Here is a 24,106-nt window from a genome sequence, read left to right as displayed (position 1 = left end):
GGAAGGTCTCCAAACAAGCACTAATCACCTACAAGCTGCAACAGGACCTCGGAGGCAGATGCCTGACTCAGAAGGGAGATGCGCGGCACCGGCGTTGGCGAAGGGTGGGGAGGGCTTCGCGGGGCTGCGGGGAGGCGGGGAGGCGGCACGCCGCGCCTTTCCCACGCACATTCCTCCGCTCAGCACGCTAGGAAAGCTGCTCGGTAAATGAAACAGCGAAGCAGGAAGAAATTCCTGGGAGCAGAGTGAAAAAGGCAAACAAAGCAGCACAGTAATTTCTCACTTGCAGAGAGTGGTATTTCCATGTGCCGGCTTGCTCCAGTGGCAATTGTACATGTGTGCCATGATTGCTGATATAATGCCTCTGGTAAGAGGCTTAATTTGTCTCAGGAAAAGCCCATCTTTACTAATCTATTRTTTGATATATATGTAAAGCAGCATCCAACATACCGTCAGTGCATGCAGACTTGTATCTTCAAGGCTGTAGGAAAAGGAAAGCATATGCAAGAGATGAACTTGCGAGAGAAATAAGCTAAATGCTAAATACCCAGGCCTCAGGACAGCCTCTGCTGTTATTTCTGGCATTATTATTAGCATTGCGGTAGCATCTGTAGGCCCCGCTGGCATCAAGACACACTGTGCACGGTGCTGTACCTACACATTGAGGGTACCTAATAATAAATCGCTCAGTAGTGAGCAAGCTATTATATGGAAGCAGTGATAACACCGCCTGCCATATGCGCCGTGCAGTTGAATCACCGGAAAAAAGTATTTCAGTGAGCTACAGCAGCCTGCAGGTACACGCTGGAGCACCAGCCCACAGCCCAGCCCTGGGCTGCTCGGGGCTGAGCACAAACTGAGCAAAGGGCTTGCACCGAAGTGGGGAGCCCAGCTGAGGCTGCAGATGAGACTGTGGGTGCAAACAGAGTGTGCAGTAATGCACCAGTGCTGCAAGCGGTGTTGCAGAGCTCCTGCAGCCTAACCACTCTATGGGGGGTTTTGTACCCAAAAAGGCACCGGAAGAGGGAGTTCGGAAGAGAGTCATTTCCAGTGGATCCTGCAGGTGCGGCATGGCCCCATCCCAAAGTTTTGTAGTACACGGCCCTTCTGCCAGTGCTGGGACACGTGACTAACTTTACACATAATGAGCTGGCCTTTCAGTTGCAACATGATGACTCACAGTGCGTTAAAATTAAGCAAGCAGTTAAATCATTTATCAGGTCCTAACTTGAGATGAGATGCAAAATAAGTATGCCAAAGAGTAGGAAGCAAGAGAGGCAGGAGGAGAAAGGAAACAGCACTCCGGATGTGTTGTAAAGTGAACCAGCAGTGCATCCCACTCAATGGTTACCAGTCTGGGCATTTTTCAGACATACCAGCTAGAGGAGGTCAATGCCAGAGTCCCAGGGATGCCACGAGCCCGCCACAAGCCCACGCAATGACAAATCTGGTGTCTGGGTCTCACGCACCCATAACCTCTTTTCCACCTCAGCCACGCTGGAACAGCTCGCGGCGACGAGACCCTGTGGGTTTTGCACTTTGTCAGACGGGAACGAGCCTGGAAGCCTGCAAACACCGTGTTGTCTGCTGCGCGGGAATCACCAGCACAAGCACACACTGCCTGCAGTCCTCCTGCTCCGCTGCTCATTGGATATTTTCCAGCGGTTCAGCACGTCTTCGGCTGCTTATCTTGCAGATCTTGGTACAAACAACCCTCGTCTTTTCCATTGAAGAGGGTGCTTGCGTAGAGCTACACCGTCAGGCGCCAGGCACCGCGTTAGCTCCTGCAGAGCCATTAGAGCTAGTGGCTGCAGTGGGGCAAGTTTTAGCCCACATTGCCCCATGTAGACCCCTGGAGGGATTGTAGCGGATGTACAACAGCCCTTCAAAGACCCGTTCATTACATGTGAATGAGTTACCATGACCTCATTTTCTGGGTCCCCGCTCAACCCAAACCGGTTCTCGAACTCTCCTCTTAGGCAGCCTGTGACTTGTGCACCCCTATCAGCAGGAGCAGCCCCTTGAGCAGCTGGCCTCTTCTCTACCCCAAATATATACCTGCTTTTAAAGCAAAGATATCAAGTCTACTTCTGTCATGGTACAAAGATGAAAAGTTCCCGTTGTCTCCCCTTTCCTCAGCCCTGGCTCCACTCTCAGCGCCATCATTACACTGCAGCAGAGCCTTTCCTCCCATAGCCCAAATCCTCTCTAACGTCTCTTGCCTCCTAAGTACGTGCTCTTCTTTTTTTTTTTTCCTTCCCTGAAACATTATCAATTGTTCTCTAATTGTGGGTTCGAGTGAGGCTGGCCCCTGGACAGATGGGCAGGAGCACACTGGGAAGGGCACAAGGCTCCTCCTCACCACAATTTCCATGGGGCAGATCACAGTTCAGGGCTGGCCCGGACCCAAAATTAACTGCACAAACAAGATGGGGGCAGAAAGTCTGGCTGACACCTGCTGCCACCCTGCAGCGTCTGGCAGACGTCAGAGAGGCTTGGGAGGGGAAGAGACACAGTATCTCTCTACACCCTCTCCGTGATGAAATAGGATTGAAAGATCCAATATCAAATGAAGCGATAGCTAATGTTAGCTGTATCGCACGCAGCTGTAATGAAAACTGCACCAAGCACTGAGCTTCTGGTGCCACCGAAATTCCCTGCTTTCCCCAAACTTCCTGGGAATTGTTTTGAACTTGATTTTTAAAAGTGCAATTAATCTCAGAGCAGAGCTTGAAATGCATCCAAGTGCAATAAAAGCAGCCAAGCAGAGCCTGCGTGGCCCGGCGAGCGCTGTTTGCCGCAGACTGACTTCAGGCATCAGGAAACTTTCAGATATGTTAACTTTGCAGCTCCTGGTTCCTGCAGGAATCTTAACTGCTAACAGCTGTATGGCGGAAAGGCTGCGGAAAAGCTGCTCTCCCTCTCCCTTTATTTACGCTCCTCCGAGCAGCACAGGGTTATTCCCCCGCTAGCGCTGCAATTTCTGCTGGCTTCTCCCTCATCAACTAAAGACAACGTCCTGCAAAGGTACCGTCTCTTCCCCCTTCTGTTCTTTGGCAAGGATGCCAGCATCTCCGAGGAGCCCCTCGGCCGCCCAGCGGACATGGCCCCTCCATCTGCTCCCGTTCTGCATGTGGTTTACAATATGCTACAGGAAGGCATTTTCTCACGCTATTAAGTTTTCACTAGATGTGACGCGGGATCAGAAGCGCAGAGCAGAAAGCCTTGGCTGGCGTCAAAAATCCCTTCTCGGCTTGGTCATTAGGCTCTAGCAATGGCAGCATGCAAAATTACAGCCTCTGTGAAACGCGAGTCTGCTGCAAGGGAGTGCAGGGGTGCACGCTCTGCCCCTCGTTCAGGTACGTGGGGGCCCCTTCTGGACCTGGTGCCTAGGAGCTCAGTTAGTTATTCCTCAGGCCTTGAACCACAGGAGTAATTTGTACCCCCGCAGACTCACCATGTTCATGCTCAGAGAGGCTGGCGGAAAGCCAGCCAGGCCCTCTGGGTCAGGTAAATTCGGGGCTGGGACAAAACACCCTGAAGATTGCTTCCAGCTCACTGCCCTGGGGAAGTTTTCCTTCCCTTGAGCCCTCAATTTGCCTCTTTTTTTGGGAGCCAAGGTTGCCTTTTCTGGGTGTTTCAAACACTCAGTGCAACAAGTCCCTGATTTCCCTGAGACCTCTGGATACTACTGGAATACCATCAGTAATAATATTGCTTACAGTGGCACTCCCCAGCTCCATGAAAAATTTCCCAACTCCAGCTGTATCCCTGGGGCTGAATACCCAAAAGGCTTCCTGGACCCCCTGCTCATTCCCCAGCTCTTAGAGACCTCAGTTAGGTTTGTTCAGCTTTTCCTTTTCCCAAAAATCTCTTAAGGAGCAACCTCATGCATCCATAGACCATCCTAATCACCCTTTGCACCTGTAAAGCACTCTATGTATCAAAAGCTCTGCACAAATGCAAATTAATCAGCCTTTTCAACACCCACGTGATGGAGGTGAGCAGGAGCTACTAACTCCACATTGCAGATGGGGAGGCTGATGCATGCAGATGGTCAGAGCTTTGCCCAAGGCCGCACAAGGAGTTAGCAGCACAGCTGGGATCAGAAATCCCTGGCTCCTGACACTGTGCTCAAACCTCCAAACCTTGCTGCAGAGGCACACTGGAAGGACTGCGTCCAAACCAAAAGTGAGCAGTGGCCAGGACTATAAATAACTTTGTCTGACGCTGCTATTATGAAACTTGTGCAAACTACAGAAAAGGATGGTGTCATCCTGGGATTTGTGACTGTGTTTCCTTCAGAAAACCCTGCAGATCATTCAGCTTCCTAGTACCCTAATGGGTTCTGGAAATGAAAAATTAGGGAAGTCGTTTGCAATAGCCAAAACCTTGTCTACGACCAGGATTTTGGGTGCTATCACAACAAAAACAATAATGAAGAGCAACTGCTAGAAGGCAAGTCTACACACAGGCTCTTGAAACAGCAGARCAGATAGTAGCAAAGCAGGAAGAGCTGTGGCAACAGGAAAGGAGTTGCCCAACAAGGACTTCAGTAATCCCATGTTCTCCGTTGGAGACTAAAACAAGTTACCTGCGTGGTACCAATATGACTGAGATACATTTATCTCCAGGTACAGGGTGGAAGCTCTATCTTCAACATGTAACTTTGTCTTCCTCATGCTTCTGGCCAGGATTACACCAAATAGTGTGAGGCTGTATCATTTAAAGAGATCACCACACTTCAACATTTTTTTGTCTAAATGCTTGAACATACAGCTCCAAAATGCTTCCCTTTTAGTGGGTTTCAGCTTCTTGACCCTGTGCTGTGAAGGGGGATGTGGCTCAGCCATGCTTGCACTGGGACGCCTGCCCACAAAGCGAACCCACTGTCCTCAGTGTCCCAGGACCACGTTGTCAGGGCTGTTGGGACCAACACTTTGCCAAAGGACAGGCAGAATGCTGCCCCAGCTGGGTTGCTTATCCAGCCTCTTAAGTGACGGAAGTGTGGGAGGAAAGACAGGCTTAAACTGTGTGTTTGGTGATTTAGGCATTAGACAAGTGGTCAGGCAGAGGTCCCAAGCACAGTGACCAAGCAGGTAACACAGGGTGACGGCAGCACAACGGCCAGGTGGAGCTGGGCACCGGCACCAGCGTCACCTCTGAATCCAGTGACTCGGCTTCATTTTGACACTGTCAGAGTAGGAAAATTATGGTCATGGAGGGGAAAAAGATCCTGAAGGTGAGATTTTCCAAATGGACACTACTGCTGTAAATCCGCTCCCATCTCAGGACTCTTCTGGCCTCCAGAGGAAGCTCTCTTAAAGTAAAGCACTTCTGAAATTCTCAGCCCATGGGGTACCAGCTCCAGGAGGCAGCCAGGGATGTGTCCGGAAAAGGAGTCAGCAGAGAAAGGACAGCATGCGGGAGGAGACGCTGGGAAAAGGATTGTAGAGGAGAAAGATCTGCAGAGTTACAGAAACCAAAGAGGGACCATCAAGGAGTCTTTATCCAGCAGGAGGGAGGCAGCCCTGTGGAAAACTTGTGACTGTGACTTGAATGGCAAGAAGGGATGGGAAGCTCTGACAACAGTCCCTGTTTTTTTGCTTCATCAGTTTTGCTTTTCAGCTGTTTATAAAATCAGGAAATTAAGAAAAATTTTCTAGATTTTTTTCTATCATCTCCTCTGTTTTCCTGTCAGGGCAGCTTCTGTTCCAGACAACAGTGCCCAAATGGGCAGCATTGGAAATGAGGATCTGAAACAAAAATTCAAATTTCATACTAAAATTAGAAATTGTGAAGAACTGTTAGCTCTCCGCTTTCCAACCAGGACAAATTCACTCCCTCTAATTTTCAGTGCTTCTGAGCATTTGCTTAATCTGATGGAGCAGACCTTTCACTTGGAGATTAAAATATTGCAATGTGATTTAACAGCAAGTAGATAAAATATATTTAGGTAACATAGATATGTCTGAACACGTTATATAAAGCAAGGATTTTAGTGTCTGATCTATACAGACAATTGCAAGGGATTTATCTGAGCAGCCTTGCGAATGCATATTAATAGTGGGTGTAATAAAGGGAATGAAAAGCAAACTGCAATAACATGACAAAACTCATGACACAGTGGCAATATTCAGCATCACTCATTAAGGCTGAGTAAAGGGAAAGAAAAAAAATACAGAAATCAGGAAGAGATGATAAAGCAGAACAGGAGAAAGAGTTGTTGTTGCTTCAGGATTAGACACAGTTTCTGTCATCTTTGCCATTTCTCAGCTCATTACTCCCAAACCAGCCTCCAGCTTTATTGGACTGACTTAGCGGTCAGCCATTGCACAAAGATCTGCTTATTGAACCTTTCACCAAAAATGAAATCAAGACCGTTTGGTTCTGCTGACTTTCTGTGATGGCTGTGTAAACTGCCAGCGATCTGCTGAGCAGATTTGGAAGCTGTCTCTCTCAAACGTCTTCCCAGTACAAGGTTTTTGTCATTCAGTTGCCCTTTTCCTTGCATTCTTGCTTCTTCATTTTCACCCGTCTGTCCACCAGTACCACAGGCTCCTGCCACAGTTACACTGACTGACCTCCCAGGTGGTCTCATTAATATCTATGTAAAGGATGGGGGACCATTGTGTTATGAATGCCTTCTAGTTCTGGTTTTATTTATAATGCTTCTCATTGCAACAAATAGTTGTGATTCCTCATGACGGATGGTGCTACAGATGTTGCACCATCGCAGCGGTGGCAGCTGGAGCGTACAACATAAAAAGTAAAACTCTGCTTAAAACATCTGCAGTAACCCAGGGAAATCTTATCTTATCTTATCCCATCCCATTCAAATGACAGAGTACACAGACCACCACGGCCAGATGACAGCCTTTACATGTATTTCTGCCCCTACTCAATACACAGATTCCATTTAGGATCCACACTGAGTGATATTTGACTAAATAAACTTGTTCAGCCAGCCTGATTCACTCTGATCAACCTGACTGTGTAAGGATTTGTTTCAATCTTTTGTTCATGAAAAAGTATGAAAGTAGAAAAAAAAAGTATGTTCCATCTTATTGCTGCAGTGTATAAGGGCAGCACAGCCTGTGCTCTGCACTGCTGTTTGCTTTGACAGTCAGGGTGTGCAGATCTGCAGATCTGTCTGTGGTCAGCAGTTCAAATGATCAGAGTCTGACCCATAGCTATATACATATCTGGTTTCCAGTGTCTGGTTTCCAGCGGTTTTTGGACATGGGAGTGAAATAAAAATATTTGTATATATTTGTCACCACAGCCAATATTCAGGATCTGTCTCTGTGCATGCACTGGGTCAAACCAAATGTAAAAAATTTCAAACTTTGGAGAAATCTGGACCTCATTCTCTCCAGGCACTAGGCTACATCCCAAAAAACGAGGTCCAGGCTTAAACAGCCTTTAACTGTCTAAATTCCAGAGATCAGTTTATGTAGACTACTAAGCAATTCAGTGGCTCAGACAGCCTAAGACACTGCTAGGACATGATATGCCCAAGGCACCTAAGCAAAGTTTTCTTCATCTGCTCAGAAGGTTTGAGACGACAGACACTGTGCTATTGCCTAAGCTCCACTGAAATTCAACTATTTCTGGCAAAGTATGTCGTCTGTGCATATTGGTTTGCCCAAACCAGCAAACTGCTCAGTCTACACCTAGCTTACTCAGATCACATCAAGAACTCACAGCATCCCTCCTTAGAAGATGGTGAGGGGATGCTGGTGGAAGAGGGAAAGAGGAGGAGAAGAAAGCGCCCTAGTGCGTAAAAGACTGGAAGACCCGAAAGGATTTATGATGGCAAGTATTGAGGATCCAGACAGGGATAAACAAGGAAGAGCTTAAGTCTGTAATGTAGAACTCTGCTGTGATGACACAAATAAATAATAACAGCAATTATAATAAAAGTTGTGAGCAGTACAAGGGAGTTAGTTCATACAAACATGTACAAGACGCATATATACACATGTACACACACACATCCCTTTCAATAATCTCAGAGATCACTGTAGACAAGGGTGAACTGCTGAAACAAATAAATATTAAACATGCTGCTCACATGGGGAAATCCTGAGCCTGCTTTGAGCAGGGGCTTGGACTAGATGATCTCCAGAGCTCCCTTCCAACCCCAGCAGTCTTGTGAGTCTGTGAAACAGCATAAAACAACACGAGGAATTTGTGATAGGACCAGAAATCAGATCATTTGACCCCTTTTAAGCTTTAAGACCAGCTTCTTGCATGTATTTGTTCTAGTGTCACACCTTGCTGGAGTTTGCTTTAAGGGCAAATTGAGACCCTAGAGCTCACCAGCACGTATTGCAGCTCTTTACAGTTAGGTTTGCATTTGATAATGTGTGATGGTTTGCTGCAAGTTAGATGTGCAATAGCACATCTGAATACTCCTCCTACTCTGCAGAAACTACTTCACCTTTCTATCTCACAGAAGATCGAGCCACCAATGTCTTCTTAATTGTACTTTCTGGAACAACTGAAGGAAAGTGCATGTCTGAACTGTGTGGCATTCAACTCTTACCTCTGCTCTAAAAGTCAGAAATAAAATATTGCTCCCATGGAGGAATGTAATTCCTGCACTGATTTATAGACCAGAATTTCCCAGAAGTCAGAAATTCACATAATGTCCCTGAACACTGGATTCCATGTGTAATTCTCTGTCAGCTAACATATGCTATTTGTAAAATCATGTACATGACATGCAGAGAACCATCTATTGACTGAGCATGCAAGAGGGTTCATGTATGTTACATATTCTGTGGAAATATGAAATATCTAAAACCCATTAAATAAGAGGAATGTGGCCTGAAGTTAGATTGAATCTGATCTGCATGTTATACCTTACCAATCAGTTTATGACATGCAGATAGAGAGGCTATATCAATATGAGTAAATCGTTCCAGGGAACATTTTTGTTAAATTGTTACAATGGTCCCTGGCATGGTTTTGGCCAGGGTCCATAACTCAGGAGTTAGTATAGGCCAAGGATGGTTGCCAGTAGGCAGTTCAGTTGTGGCACCCTGTTTTAGTGGCTAACAGAGGTTAATAATATGGATGTGGGCTATTTTATGCTTTTGGTCTTGTGGGGACATCCTGGGGATTTACTAGTCTAGTGCATCTAGTTAAATATAAATGGTCTATCTATTTGTATAGACACAGAATGAGCCAGGGCCCACCTCAGCATAGGTGGGTTAGAAGATTCTGGGGTGAAACTGCAGGGTGGCTGGACAAAGTTTCAGGTGACATAAAAATTTTAATTCTCTACTGAATTTGTAAGACTTGTGGTTTTATGAAGGTAACTGTCTAGTGCCATTGTGATGAGACATGACAGTCTTAACTATATTAAAGTTAAATGTCTGGATTTTTTTGCTTTGAGTTCCCTTGCTTATATTTAGCCCCTCACTCCACACAATGGTACCTGAGTCTATGGATCCTGGTGAAACACAAGCAAGCTGGCCCTGTCTCCTCCGTGTGCATTGAGCACCACAGGGGATGGCCACTGTCCTGGAGGAGCTTCTGATTTTTGCAGTGAGCATGCATAATTCCCACTAGAAACCACTGCCTTGCTAAATAAGTAGAACCTGGAGCAAACCTGGGAGCAGCTTCTCTGATCACTGACATGGGATAACTGCTCACTCACACCCAGGCGCTGCTCGGGAGCCCTCCAGCCACTTCGCCTGAGACTAAGGCAGTCGTTCAGGGTGAAGGGTGCCTTGGGCCACTGYGCCCCACGAGTAACACTGGTGAGGTTGGTTCCCTCGCCCAGCACAGGCCAACGCTGTCTCAGCTGGCTTTGCACCCCTGGCACTGCCACATGGCCTTGTACTACCCCACAGGACATGAACACTTCACCTTGGTTTCATTCTATAGAAATACCACTCTGCTGGACTGCAACACAGCCTTGTCATTATAGGAGGCACTTTGAACTGGAAAAAGCACACATACACATAAAGAAAATTAGGGATCAGGTCCACAGGTGCCAAGGGAAGGCACAAGTCAAGTGCTATGTGCGTGAATGTGACTACCTAAAGGGGAGCAGTGTGGACATGGACCTCTCCTGACCTGGATGAGGAGCCCAGGATCACTACCACAGTGAACACACATACACTTGCAGAGCCAGTACTGTATGGATGCACTCTTTGTTTTTCTTTTCCCTTCTCAGCTGTGCCTTTTCTTTGCCTAAATACTCTGCTGCTCAACCTGGGTTGCACTCTTCTTCTTTCACCAAAAAACTGTCCTCTCAAGGACTTCCATGAACGCTTCTTATGTTGACTTTTCCCTACCAACTTCCATCACCATAAATTAGTGTATCAAGTGGTTAGTTAGTACCTTAACAGCAGAATTTGATCCTCAGCATTTTTAAACAAGTGTTTTTAAGAGACCTTAAAAATTTGTCCATCCCATTCTTTCCTCTCTTCTTCCCCTCCTTTCCAGACAATTATATCATTTTCATCCAGCTCTCTTAAAGTCTCAACTATTGGGCAATATTAGCTGTTGTGGCTTCATAGTAACCCAGGATTTCCATGTCATCACCTTCTATTTCTGTCCTGAAGATGAGTCCAAACCAAAACCAACAAACACAAAGACCATCATCCCGTTCCAGGTTAATACAGGAGCTCAGACTCAACCTGAGCATCTTGCACAGAATGGGTTTGGACTAGTTGCTCCTCAGTGGACTTCCTGGGGTTTCCCTGGATCTCCTCCTGGTCTCAGTTATGGAAGCTCTCTTGAGAAAGATTTTGTGGAGCTAGTGGGAAGAAAGGATCGTTGCAAATGTAAATCTAGGTACGGTGTATTATTATTAAGTTATTTTAGTCCTCTTTGCTCCATGCTGAACTTTTCAGTTAAACTAATTAAAAATCCCTAAGCTCTATATATGCTAACTTTGTCGCTCACAAGCTACTGAATGACTAAGCTTTAGTGGTATTGCTAGTTTCCAGGATAAACAGAGAAATATCATTCAAAAACAAGCAAAKTGTTGTTTCTAAGCTATTTTCCATTAAGATCAATTTGAACTGAAAAACAAAGTAATAAAATAACAGTGTAAGAAGGTGAAATGAGAGGGGAGAAAAGCAAAGTGGAAAAATTAACCAGAGGGAACAAACCGTTACAAGATATTTGTCAGATTTTCTGCTCTGCTGCTTCAGTTTTCAGCCAAGCTAATGGTGCAGTCATGAAGGGGAGCAGCAAGGCCGCTAGGGACCAAGGCAGCAGAGCATTTCTACCTGGAAATGGTACAGGTACAGCTACTACAACAGCTGCCTGTGTCCTTCCTTTCTCTCAACAGTGGGTAAGATCTGGGACAAGAGACAGTCACACAGCTGAAACCTCTCTTGGGAGTAAAACAGCTATAAGCCGGGTGTTCAATAGACCACTCCTTGAGATTTAGATTGAAGAAATTCCCATTTCTGGGTATTGGCACCAAGATTTTGGTTCTGATCCCATCTACTTTTCTTTTAGGCTACTAAAAGTTAGTCTTTTTTCAAAGTCCTAGAAAAATAATTTTCAGCGAGGCAAAGCTTCCTTCTTTGGCTCTTTTGGGTTTTTTTTCCAAAGCTCTCAGTATAGGCCTTGATTTGATCTAGCTCAATCCATGGGGAAGAAAAAACCCYATTGATGTCAACAAGAGTGGAGTTAAACCAGCGCTTGGAAAATTCCTCCACGTACATTTTAGTGAATAACAAATCCAGTTAATAATAATCATTTTGCTCTATTGGTGCTGTGTTACACTTAGGAGAAATAATTGCTTCTCATTATGCTAACAATTATACCAGAGGTATGTTCACTGCTGGGTCCAATGGCACAGGATCAGCAGCTACTTTTCCTTTATACTCCAAAGGGCAGCCCACAGACCCCTCGCTCACAGGGCAAGCGTTCATATGCATGTGTCCCCAAATGACCTGGTCCATCAAGATCCAAGCAGCACTTTTTTGCACAGTCCTTTTTCAGTTTTCCTCGCTGCACCTTATTTCCTTTTGTACATTGTGTATCTCATTCAGAGCTTTTATGGTGCTTAGCCCCATAGGACCTCCTGGTTGGCCAACTCAAGTAGCTTGTCTTAGTGGCTTGTCTCACCCTGTCATAAACCTTAAGCCCAGTGTGATGGATGTGTTTGGGGTTAGGGGCACAGGCCAATCAGGAAGATGACAAGTGGGAGTGGGATGCCACTGCTAAGAATATTTCATCCAGTGTTCATGGGCAAAAGAGTCACTGATAAGGAACTGTGAAGTGGATGAATTGCTCAGGAAAGATGTACATATACCAAAGGTCATATATTAAGTATCTCTGATCTCAACAGACAAAATAGTCTCCACTGAAATTTCACTGCATATGCAGAGGCAGCTCAAAGAAATGAGGTGGAACATTTCCTGCTTGATGGGTCTGCCTTAGCAGGCTTGATGGGATCTACATGCTGGGCAAGATTTGCATGCCAGGTCAAGGTGTATTTCCAAGCAGAAGAACAACACAGGAAAAGGTTTTTAAAAGAGACAGTAGAAGGATGCAACATGAGTGGGAAATTCAGTGGCAGAAAAAAACTGAGTGGAGGGAGGTAGTACTTGGAAATGGGAATCCAGATGAATATGTAGATGGAAATGCAGAGAGTCCTGGAGGGGAGGAGGAAAAGGCTGACTTTGGTAAAGTAGAAAGGCAGAACAACAAAGTACTCCCAAGAAAGGAGCAACAAATACTGTGCAACAGGTAAGGAAAATATAATCCTGTCATAATTCTTAGTCTCTTAGTCCTCCAAATACAGACTTCTATACAACTATCTGCAAGTTCATATACAGCTATATGTCTATTTCCATACATGCATGTATAAATAAAAAACTCTCTTTATGAAAGTCATTTAGTGGGAGGGTTCTGTATATACTAAATTTTATTTTTCTCCTGACACAAGAAAATTCCCTTAGGCTAGAAACGTCAGCTGCTTTCTGTTATACTGCCATCTGTTATGTAAAATAACTAGAATTCCTTTTTTTTCTTGCCCCAGTGGCTTTCCTGTTTTTTAGCTATGGTCAGCTCTGGTTAATTTTGTCTTTTTAGCCTTCTTTTATGATGCAAAAAAGCCTTTTAGTTGTTATATAAATAAAATATTGCAAAATAGGATAAAAGGATTTATCTCTACATATAAAATGTATCAATTCTATGTTAGCCATTTGAGAAATACACTTTGCTTTGCTTATAGTTGCTGATTTAAATCAAGATTTATTCCAAAGTGTAGGTGCCATTTACAATGGGAGTTGTAGCAAATCTACCATAGGAGTACTGTGGTAAACTTCAAATCTGAATCCAGGTTCAAATTYTAAACAGCTTTGAAATACAGATGTGATTGAATAAAGGATTTTGATTTAGAACCTTCATTAATCCAATACCCAAATTACTGTGTCAGGAATGAAATACCTGTAATATATATGTTGTCACACAGTACTTAGCAGATGTGGAAGAGACGTGGAAGAAGCATGGACAGGTGACCTGTGAGGAATATAGAGACACTGTCCGAGCATACAGGGATGGGGTCAGAAGAGCTAAAGCCCATCTGGAGTGGATAATGGCAAGAGACATGAGAGGCAACAAGAAGGGCTTCTACAAGTACATAAGAAGCAAAATGAAGGCTAGGGAAAATGTGAGCCCACTACCAAATGGACAGAGGCCTTGGTGACAAGGGACACTGAAAAGGCAGAGGTACTGAACGCTTTCTTTGCCTCAGCTTTTACTGGTTAGACTGGCCTTCAGAAACCTCTAGCCCCTGAGACCAAAGAGAAGTCTGGAGCAAGGAAGACTTTACCTTGGTGGAGGAAGAGCAGGTTAGGGAACACTTAAACAAACTGGACAGACAGAAATCCATGGGTCCTGACAGGATGCACCCACAAGTTCTGAGAGAGCTGGCCGATGCCATTGCAAAGCCACTCTTGCTAGTCTTTGAAAGGTCATGGAGAATGGGAGAGGTTCCTGGCAACTGGAAGACAACAAATGTTAGCCCTATATTTAAGAAGGGCAAGAAGGAAGATTTGGAGAACYACAGGCCCATCAACCTCACCTTGATCCTTGGGAAGATGATGGAGCAACTAATTCTGGATATGACTTCCAGACACATGAAGGATGGGAAGGTGATTGGGAGTATTCAGCATGGATTTATGAAGGGGAAATCATGCTTAACCAACTTGATAGCCTCAGTGGATGGGGGGAGAGCAGTGAATGTTGTTTACCTTGACTTGAGTAAGGCTTTTGACACCGTCCCCCATAACATCCTTATTGGCAAGCTGATGAAGTATGGGCTAGATAAGTGGTCRGTGAGGTGGACCAAAAACTGCTTGAACTGCTGGGCTCAGAGGGTTGTAATCAGTGGCATGAAGTCCACCTGGAGTTCAGTCAGTATTGGAGTCCCTCAGGGATTGATACTGCGTTCAGTACTGTTTAATATCTTCATTTAATGACCTGGATGATGGGACCTAACGCACCCTGAGCAAGTTCACAGATGATAACAAAACTGGGAGGAGTGGCTGATATCCCAGAAGGCTGTGCTGCCATTCAGAGGGATCTAGACAGGCTGGAGAGATGGGCGGAGAGGAACCTCGTGAAGTTCAACAAAGGCAAGTGCAGAGTTCTGCACCTGGAGATAAATAAACTCGCACACCAGGACAGGCTGGGGGCAGATCAGCTGGAAAGCAGCTCTGTGGAGATGGACCTGGGGTCCTGGTGGACAAGCTGAACATGGGCCACCAATGTGTCCTTGTGGCCAAGAAGGCCAGTGGTATCCTGGGGTGCATTAGGAAGAGTGTTGCCAGCAAGCTGAGGCGGATGATCCTTCCCCCCCTACTCAGCCTTGGTGAGGCCACACCTGGAGTACTGTGTCCAGTGCTTGGCTCCCCAGTACAAGAAATATATGGACATACTGGATTGAGTCCAGCGTGGGGCCACAAAGATGCTTAAGGGATGGGAGCATCTTTCATATGAGGAAAAGCTGAGAGAGCTGGGACTGTTCAGCCTGGAGAAGAGAAGGCTCTGGGGCATCTTATCAATGCATATAAATATCTGATGGGAGGGCGTCAAAATGACGGAGCTGGACTCTTCTCAATGGTGTCCAGTGACAGGATGAGAGGCAATGGGCAAACTGAAACACAGGGAATTCCACTTGGACTCAAGTAAACTGTTCTTCACTGTGAGGGTGGTTGAACACTGGAACAGGTTGCCCAGAGAGGTTGTGAAGTCTGCATCCTCAGAGATATTCAAAACCTGACTGGACATGGTCCTGGGCAACCTGCTCTAGCCGACCCTGCTTGAGTAGGGGGGCTGGACAAGATGATGTCCAGAGGTCCCTTCCAACCCCAACTGTTCTGCAGTTCTGTGGTACACCATAGATGGTGTTGAAGTCTTTGAAAACTTGGTAGGTAACAGAGACTTTGAACATATGTGAAATACACTGTAAAACAAATTGCATTGTTGTATTATTATCTCATTGCAACTCTTGTCTTCAATCTTGCACTTTTGCTTTTTTTTTTGGTGACCTTCTGATAAGTTTCTTGGGTAAGACCTTCTCTGCACATCTTCCTGTGCAGCCTATATGTTCACAGTTTCTCAAAACTGAAAGGATATTCATTATATTTGTGGGAATTTCACTTATATCTGACCAGAGCGATTTTACACAAAGATGACTTTTCCCCAGGTTTTCAAATGACTGTATTAAAAACAAGATTCAATATTTTATTTTGCCTTCAGAAGACAACAAACACTGTGATGCAATGTCATTCCATCTGGCTTACCTTTCCTCTGGGAATCTGTGCAGCTCCCTCTGTCTCCTGAGCTGGTAAAAATTATCTTGGAATCTACAAACACTATCTGCACTGCAAACATCACTTTATATATGTGAATGTGGAGTGGACCTTGCCATTTTCTAAGCTCCATTTTGAGCTAGATTTCTCAGAGGAGGGAACATGTGAGGGCTTGGGACCAACCACAGAGGATTGCTGAGCCTCTGTGATTTTAAAAGAAGGAGCAATGAAAGAAAAGATGGTCATTGCCTGGGGCAAGCTAGTTTTTGAAATGTGAATTTCTGTGGGGGGACTGGAAGGGAAGGGCTCTTGGATTTTGATGGCCTCTTGGAGCTGATCAGGAAGAATCAGGAGAGGGAAGACCAAAATGACAGGAATCACTTTAATCTGGAACTGTTTTATCCATTTCCATGAAGGACTAAGAGACAGAAGTGATGGATCTCATCCCACTTAAATTCAGATATGTAAAATTTATCTGAAAAGTCTCAGCCGTTTCTCTGGGCATCCTTTATAGTCACTGGAGGGAAAGTAGGAACCTGCAAGAAGCTTTTCCTCTCATCTTTGACGTTTATCTTTGAATGGGAAGAATAAGTTCACTGAGTGTTTTCTTTGACACCACAGATGACAGAGAGCACCTAAAAATAACTTTTACACATCTAAATTTAGACAAAGTTGATTCCACCTGGCATCTGTGCCTGATGAGTCCGGGGSGGGGGGGGTCCTAGTGAAACACAGCAAAGCTTAACGCAGGTGAGCCGAGTGGGCTGGGACTCAGCACAGCAGGCTGGCAAGTGTCCAAACACAAGGATGGGACCAAGTGGGTGGTACCACCACAGACCCAAACAAAGCTGGAGATTGAGCAATTATTCTTACTTGTCTAAATTCACTGTCATATGTCAATCTCAGATTTAATCAGATGCAGCTCCACAGAGATGTTTCCCGTCAATTACTGAGGTTCCCTGGAGCAAGTAAGTGGTGTGTTTTAAGGGTTCCTTTGCAAGAGTATTCCTCATGGGGGTGTGCTTGCTGTGCAGGGAATTACTGGGACTTCAGTCTTGTAGCAACACAACAACAGACTGAATAGACTTCCCTGTCTTGGAAGAAATCATGCTTTCTTGGATCACCTGAGGAATTTGGCAATAAATAATGACTTCCAACATCACACCTTTAAGACTACTAGACATGGGAAGAAGTTACAAATATACAGATTTTCTTCTATGCGAGCCCTCTAAGAAGGGGCTGTATTTCATGTATTTACTGAAATATAGCAAGATGCTAAGGGAAGAGCATTCACTTGTCATGGCAACTTACTGTTTACCAGGAATTATACCATGGATTTCAGCAGTTCTTACACATTCACCCAAATGTCTTTGAAACAGGAATTCTTTAGTTAAGAACTTGAGGGAAAACTGTAACTAGTAAGTTCCCCCAGCCGCAGACCAGTGAAATCTGCACCACAAGATACGCCTTTTGGGTAAAGGGAGTTTAGAGGGATTCATACATTAAGGAAATCTGAGCATGGACAGGAAGAGAAACCTTTCTGTTGCATGACAGATGCACTGAGCACTATGATGAGTCGCCGAAGCTCTTAGGTCATGACAGCATGTTCAGTCCCACAAACAGAAACAAGGATTTATCAGTGGAGAAAACCGATATCTCATCCAGTCTGTCACTTTTGAATGATATATACTTGGATCACTTCCTTCTTTGCTGACTTGCAGCCACCTTCAGRGATGGGACAAGCACAGCTGTTCAAACAGTGTGTAGCAACTCTAAACCGGGAAGGGAAGCGCAGAGATTTTTCATTATTCTCCAGCTGCAAAAGAATTCTGGGTAGAGAGAATGTAATTTTCCCTTTGAAATTCTTTTGGATCCCCCAAATAACATATCTCTTCCGACAAAAATATTCCAAGGCATCTTTAGTGTCCAAGCATATTTGATTTCTTTTTTTCACAACCACCAAAGCAAGGACCAACCATTGCAAGTCTCAGGGATGGAGAAATATTTACTTTTCAGACCAGTTATGATAAACTGAGAACAACTGACTGTTTTGATTGAGAAGGGATCATTTAGTGAAAGGACTGAAAAAAAAATTGATTATTCTTTTTATTATTCTTTTTATTTTATTTAGGTATTTTTATTTTATTATTATTATATTGTTCTTTTCTTAATCTCTCTATAAATGCAGGGAAGGAAGAAAGAGTTTATGCGGAGATCTGGGCGAAATTCCTTTTGTTTATGCCACCTGTGACACTCCTGTCCTGATCACCTTCTCAACCACAAATCGATTCTCCCACAAGAAAGCAGAATAATCACTCTCATCTGATTCTTTTCAGGAAAATATTCCTTGAAGAGATCTCTCTCAGGAATATTAGTCTAACCATGAAAAGAGATTTTTCTTCTTCTACCCATATTAAAGAGCCAGAAACTAAGCAGTACAAAGGACATCTAGATGATTACATGGATAACATATCTGGTATTGTACTAGAAACTTTCACAATCAATTCAGTTGAAATGGAGATACTGACCTGGGCTGGCAGGGCTTTACCGATTTGCTTGAGATGAAGGACCTGCTCCAAAGCCCTTAAATTGCAAAGAAAGTCACAAGCAGGTTGGTCCTTTGTCGTATCTGTATGTCCAAGGCATGCTGTACTAGTGATACCTATCATATATAGCACACTAGTAAAGGATATGATCCTATGGCTGGGGCTTAGGATCTCTAACACCAAAGCAGAACAGCTGAAAGTGAAAAGCTATCTGAGGCTTTATGCATCTTTAATTTTGGACGGTGAAGTCTCCTTCTTTGTTTGTCAGATTCAGTGTTGCTCCTGGCACGGATTTAAGCAGCTGTAATGTCAAGACTTTACAAAAATGCAAGCAGTGGAGTATAGCCCAGGGGTTCAGCAAGCACAATTTAAATGATATAATTAGGTATTTACTTAGATTTTTTTTCTGCAAATTATATTACCTGTTCTTCACATATATCTATAGTCTTTGCTAGCGGATGCACAAGGTATTATCATAAGCCTTATCAAAATACTCAAATCTGTGTTTAAAATGCTGGATTAGTAAAGCCATCAATTCAAGTATTTATTAGAAATATAATTTTCAGACCTCCACATGCAACCAGGACTTGTTTATTGCTAGCCAGGTCTATTGGACCTTGCAAGTGCTTCAGGCATGTCCTACAGCAGACTAGACTGGAAGTCYAGAAAGAGTGTAGTTGTCCTTGCTCACTGAGGGCATATTGCTTTGCTGCTGACCTTGTTTCCTCTCTTAGCCTTCATCTCCCTGTCTATCTGGACTGCAAGCTTTCTGGAGGAGGAAGTCTCTAATACATAAATACATAACATTTTTAGAGGGATAATAAGGCATTTGAAAGTGGGAATTACCTGCTCTTCCTCACTGAGCTCCTTAGAAGTACTGCTGCTTACCAATCCACCAGGAGCCATCAGGTCTTGTTTTCCTTTCCTTCCTCTCTCACCCTGACCTTGCTACAGCTCTAAAATGTCTAGATATGATAATCCTTGCCGCAGTGAACCTTACTTTCTGAGAGACAAAATTCTGGATACTCTTTCCTCATGGCTTTGAAAGTCCTGACTCACAGCAGAAAAAAATGCCACATGAGGTCTAATCTTCCAGATTAATTCTTAATTCTTCCTAAATCTTCTACTTCTTGAGATCATATACTTTGGTCCATCAGGAAATTGTATAGCACAATCAAAACATGGTTTAGAGGAGAAAGTTCAGAGTGCAAATATGTCTTTTCTCTTAACATGCTCACACATGAAAACTGTCACTGGCTGTCAACAGCAACCCTTTACTGAGGGCTGTGGTTTTTTTCTGGCCCAAACACCCTTCGTCTAACAAAGCAATCTGCCAAATACCGTACAAAAAATGTTGAATCTTAACTAGATAGGCAATTGCACAAAAGCTGTTGCACAAATGCGCCATGTGATTTTTACAACTATTGCTAGGAGATCATTTCTACAGAGAGCTCCAGATATGAAGAAGCAAAGGAAACCACTGTGGATCAGAAGCATTTTCACTTCCGTAGTTGGAGGTACAAGAAGTAAATGTCTTTGGCTTCAAGTTACAATATTTACAGACACCTGCCAACTATTTATATAAAAAGTGGGTGCTATATGAGCACATTGTCTTCATTTTCTTCAGTACAGCTTTCAGGTGAACCTTTAGGAAGCACCATAACCACAGCGAGCCCAGAGGCTGAGCAGCTGCGACCGCGCACTGCCGTTCGGTGTCCAGGGATGGCTCCAGCCTCCCTCRGGGGGTCTGTGCGCTGCCGGTCCGTGAAACCAGTGTGCACAGCCCCTCTCAGGGTGTTTAGCACTTGTGACTAACCTAGGTTTCAGTTTCCCATCTCTGTGCGGTATATAGTAGTCTCTGTGTCTGCAGAATACTTACAGCAAGAATAACCCAGGATAGTTTCTGTGGCAGCTGAAAAATGCTAGAAAGGAAATCTAATTTGTTTCAATTCTTTCTACGTAATTCGTTCACCCTCCAAAAGGAGAGCAACATGTAGCAGCAAGTCTAACTGCAAACAGTTTTAAGGAGGGTGAATCTGTGGGTTTAACTGTGTGTTAAGTGTACCAAGTTCACAAAACAGGACTACAAGCAGAACAGAGCAAAAGAAAGAAGAAAGGAAAGAAAAAGAAAGAAAAAGAAAAAGAAGGAAGGAAGGAGGGAAGGAAGCAAGGAAGGAAGCAACATTTCTACATCTTGTTTATAAATGATGACATTCCACATAACCTAATTTGCATCACAGAATCAACATATGAGATTTAACTTTAAAAATATACTTTGGGACTGGAGCTTTGCAAATACTGTAACAGTGCAAATATGATCAAAGACAGCAGCAAAATGGTACAGCTCAAGTACAGGCAGACCAGTCCCCAAATATTGAAAGACAATTTCAAACCAAAAGAACATCTATGAACATCCTTTGCTCTCAGGGAGTTCAAATCCATCTCTGACCTCTGCTGGCCAGGTTTTTCTAGACTCTATTTACATAATCCATTTACAGAATACCCCACACCAGCCCTAGTCAGGACGGAGGCTGGTAGGTGATATTTTACGGATGGTTATTTTGGTTCCTCACTCAATGGAGGAATTACACAAAGTTTTTAAGCAGCTGAGAAATCTGAACAGTATTTCTAACAGTTTTCCAAGCCATGAGCAGATACCCATACTTTGGAAGATATTATCTGGTTGAGTTAGGTATGTGACCAGTCCAACAGATATCCAACAGATAGCAGTCAGCATGGCCTCGTTTCCCTTGCCTGCCTGGGAACTCCCCAGGTCAGGTTTCCCACGGGTTAACACACCTTACTGCCACTCAGCCACCAGGACAACTACAGCTATGTCGATGGAAAAAAATCCACCCTTTGCTTATGGAATACTTTGTGGACAGACTATTATTAACACAGATTTTCATGTTTATGTTCTTACTGTGTTTATTTAAAACAGAATCAACCTTACTTGCTTCTTTTAAATTTTTAGCAAGTGCAGAGAGAACATGCACTCATAGGAAGAGGCCATCAAAGAGGGATGAGTTCTCCTCTTCAATGGCAAAACTGCATCAGAAACACAAGTGACAAATAGTAGGTTAGTTTAATACATCACTAAAAGACATTCACATACTGCAGTGATGGGTGTGCTACAGGGACTGGGGACAGCACAGATAAACCATGGTGAAATGCACGTTACAGTTGTGCAAGTTTCTGCAAACACTGTCACATTGTGCCTCAGCCCTCACCGAGAGCCGTTGCTGCATGGGGCATGAGGGTCCATCCCACCAAGCACTGCATGGTGCCTCCTGCTCTTCGGAAATCTGAGCACCCTACAATTTCACGTGAACACCTGGCAATGACAGAGGTGTTATTGCTGATCACAGATAGCTTCTCAAAATAGTTCCAGACACAAATTTTAACATTCCTCAAAATTATCGAGTCCTGTTTTAATGGCAGAAGAATTCATGAGCCTCTTGTGCTGTAAGGTATACTGTGTACAGTAATTCACAGCCTTACACACACTTAAATGTACTTTCTTATTTCAAGCACCAATATATATATTGCGACTGGCTTTACACTACAGTCCTTGGCTAGCCACAAGCACCTGCAAACATTTAGATGCCTGTTCCCTGTTAATGAGCCTGCAATACCGATTTGTTAGTGTTATTACATCAATGCAATCTTGTGTTTACATGGAAAAAATAACCAGCACAAATTATCAGCACAAGTCAAATCCTGACAACCTTTCCTGAGCAGAAACTCTCATCAAAATGAGTAGGACCAGAAATGTAAGGATCACTCATGTAAATATTTCAGGGCTGTTCTTTCAATCTACATATCTGTAAAAAAAAAGAAAAAAAGTTAAAAACATGTCAGATCATTTTGCTTTGCAACTATTCTTGCCACTGTGAAAAATGCCTTGAAGACTGCACAATCACAATCCTTCAAAGAGTAGTTCTGATTTGATTTAAAAACTTCATAATGCTGGGTAGCCACATAGACTGCACTTGCCTTTGGGACAAATAAGATATTTTCTGCCTATCAAGCTGAAATCCATGCAGTAGTTTTCAGATTTTAATGAGCAGAAAACCTTTGTCAGAAAGACAGGTTAGACTTGATTTACTTATTTTTTTTAAGATGAGAAAATACTGTCAGTAGCAGTGGGAAGAAGTTAACATGTGTTCACTGGTAACAGCAGTTACAAGATCCTGTGCATGAAAAAAGGATTAGAGCAGCAGAGATTTCACCCTTTGTAGACCTGAAAAATGTAGTTATAGGTTCATATTGGTAAGCAAATGCTATGAGCTGCTCCCACTCCTGTCAAAGTTAGTGGGAGTTTTGTAATTTACTTTACAAAGAAGGGGGGGGGGTGTTTTATTCCATGCCCAGTGATTGTACCTGAACAGCTCAGGGATTTAACTTCACAACACACCTCCTGTACATTACAACACAGACAATGCAGAAGACCTGATTTTTAAGATGTGTCTTAGCGTATACAGTGTTATAGGAACCAGGAATGCAGCCCACTCTGTAGGTAGCTGGCTACCCTGGAAATCAAGGACTGCAGGCTGGATTTAAGGGCAGCAACATGAGCTCCTAGTGCAAAAGCAAAAGGGATAATGTATTTCACAGATGTATAAACAAGGAAGTAGTGAGTAGGAGTGGGGAGCTGATCTTATCACTCTCTACTGCTCTGGTAAGCTCAACATTGGCATAGTGCAAGAAGTTCTGGTGCCTGTATTTTAAATGGAAAAAACTGGAGACAGGTCAGAGAGAGGATGAGAGAAAATGCCTCTCTCTAGTGAAAGCCTGGAAGGGATCTCTCTGCTTAGCTTATCAACAAGATGGAGACATGACTTGATTAAAGTGTACGAGTACCACCACAATGAGATAATACCATACGCAAAACAGCTTCTTCATCTAATGGAGAAAGCATAGCAAGAACCAACAGTTAGAAGCTGAAGCCAAACAAATTCATTCAAAAGAAACCCAGGTATGCATTATTAATAGTAAGAACAATTAATCCTGGGAACTACTTACCAAAAGAAGGGTTGGATTCTCTGTCTCTTGATGTTTTCAAATTGAGATTGGATGTCTTCCTAGAAGAGATGCCTTAGGCAAACCCCTATGAAAGGGAAGCAAGGTGAGACATAACAGCCCATGATATACCATCACACCAGTTGATTCGATGATCCTTTTGTTACTCCTTGCTACCTCTATATGTGCTAGTAAATTAAAGTGTCAGGACCCAGTACTAGACTCTCCAGAACGTGATCACCTCAGTTATTAAATTGTTAGAATAGTCTCCCATGTGCTGCTGGCCTGGGTCAGCTAGCCCTCTCCCAAACACAGTTAACACAGTTTGGGAATGAACATAGTCGAGGGCAATAGGCAATTTGGACGTGGGCACTCTGTTTTGGAGAGGAAGGGAATGTAACGGTATGCACAGACCCGATCATGCCAAAAGGCCTCAAGGTCAAAGAAACAGACCCCGGCACTGTTTTGTTATTAGTAGCAAAAAAGCCTATGAGCCTTTATATACTATAAACCAGGCTACATCCCTTAATTTCTCCTCCCACAGTCTGTGGCATTCCCTAGTGCCCAATGCTGTGCTGCACTTGGCAGGTGGCTGAAGGCAGCAAAACAGCCCCAGCCATGTTACCTGCTTTGCTTATGACAGGTCTGGAAGGGCAGTCTGGCTGCCGCTGGCAAATACAGGTGATCGTTCCTGAAAGCAACAGCAGCAATTACTGCTTCTGCAGCAGCAAGCTCTCT

The 24,106-nt window shown here is 43.9% G+C and overlaps 1 pseudogene; it reads left to right on the top strand.

Annotated features, from left to right (window-relative positions):
• Positions 1-5,218: 5,218 nt before the first annotated feature.
• LOC112977503 overlaps positions 5,219-24,106 on the top strand; it is a 76,169-nt pseudogene continuing 57,281 nt past the window's right edge.

The sequence above is a fragment of the Apteryx rowi genome, unplaced genomic scaffold (genome assembly GCF_003343035.1).
Source record: "Apteryx rowi isolate R43461 unplaced genomic scaffold, aptRow1 scaffold_836, whole genome shotgun sequence".
Lineage (NCBI taxonomy): Eukaryota > Metazoa > Chordata > Aves > Apterygiformes > Apterygidae > Apteryx > Apteryx rowi.
This window is presented reverse-complemented; position numbering and strand designations above follow the sequence as displayed.